Raw genomic sequence first — 1,383 nt, 5'->3', positions numbered from 1 at the left:
CACTCCCACACTCTCCAGATTACAAGCCTGTTCACCAGATTCCTCCCATTTTTCCACTGTCCGTCAACCACTGACCCCAGCTCTAGTATCTAGAGAGAAAATTTCCACTCATAAATCGATCAATGATACTTATGTTGTTCAACCTCAAGTGCTTGCTCACCATCCTAATGTGCTTACCTCCTCTGTAGTGGCAGGTGCATCCTCATTCTGTGCCCGTCCGCCTATCCGAATAGAGTTCCCTTCTTTTGGAGACTCCTGTGAGACGGCGGAGGTGCTCAACTTCATCGAGCAATGTGAGAACTTCCTGGAGATCCGGCCCCTTCCCTGTGCTGAACTACTAGGAACCTTAAGTACGGTACTGAAGGGACCCGCTCTGAGCTGGTGGAAGGCAGAGAAGGTCAAGGTAACGGATTGGAGGTCCTTCAAAAAGGCATTCATGGCTGCTTTTCTCCCAGACGATTACCTCTCAGAAGTGGAGGAAAAGCTGAGGACGATGGTTCAGCAGCCACGACAACGTCTGAGGGACTTTGCCTATGACTACCGGGCCTTATGTCTGAAATGGAAGCCAGAGATCTCTGAAGAGGAGCTAGTGAATCGTATACTGAACAACATCAACCCCAGAGTCGCCGGGTGTATGAGGGGAACAGTTAACTCCGTTGAACACCTGGTGAAAATCGGATCCATGGTGGAAAAGGACTACATGGGAGCTAAAGACTACTGGCAGAAAGTGGGAACTCAGAGCAGCAAAGAAAAGACCAACAAGAAATCTGCTGAACGTACCTTCAACAAAAACCTGGCTGGAGTAACACTAGCTCAACCCCATCCAGTGTCATCTCTCCTTGTGGTGCCTGTAAAGGTAAATGGCAAAGAAGTGAAGGCAGTGTTAGACACCGGTAGCACTTACACTTTAATGCAAGAAAACCTGTGGAAACAGTTGAGAGGTGAGATTCCATCAGTTGTTACCTTCAGCCCACAGAGGTTCATTATGGCAGACGGAACAATTCACCAGTCCAGAGACCTGCAAAGGATTAGGTTTCAATGGCATGACCATGAATGCAGTATGGATACTTATATCCTAAAAGACACTCACCTCGCATTTCCTCTTATTGCTGGTCTGGATTTCCTGAGGGCCACGGGAGCCGTCCTGGAAGTGGGACGAGGCAGGTATGGGTTAAGATCTGACAAAGGATACACTTATTACCCTTTCTTGCCATCACAGATTCCAACAGGTCCAGCCAACCCGTCTGGTCCAGTTCTTTCTCATATGGCTGCAAAGCTGAATTTATACTATGCCTTACCCTCAACTGGTAGACTTCCCGAACTCATGTCGGTTTCCACCGAGATCACTGAGTGGGACTCTGACAATCAGGAGGAGTTAATGAA

General features: G+C 48.2%; 1 long non-coding RNA gene across 1 annotated transcript; it reads right to left on the bottom strand.

Annotated features, from left to right (window-relative positions):
* Positions 1–434: 434 nt before the first annotated feature.
* Positions 435–1,162, bottom strand: LOC127657538 (uncharacterized). Its single transcript, XR_007972297.1, has 4 exons — positions 1,091–1,162; positions 964–1,018; positions 781–848; positions 435–553 (listed from the first exon to the last, which is right to left on the bottom strand). It is a non-coding gene; the product is annotated as an uncharacterized LOC127657538 (long non-coding RNA).
* Positions 1,163–1,383: the final 221 nt, after the last annotated feature.

Source organism: Xyrauchen texanus, chromosome 17, assembly GCF_025860055.1.
Source record: "Xyrauchen texanus isolate HMW12.3.18 chromosome 17, RBS_HiC_50CHRs, whole genome shotgun sequence".
Classification (NCBI taxonomy): Eukaryota; Metazoa; Chordata; class Actinopteri; order Cypriniformes; family Catostomidae; genus Xyrauchen; species Xyrauchen texanus.
This window is presented reverse-complemented; position numbering and strand designations above follow the sequence as displayed.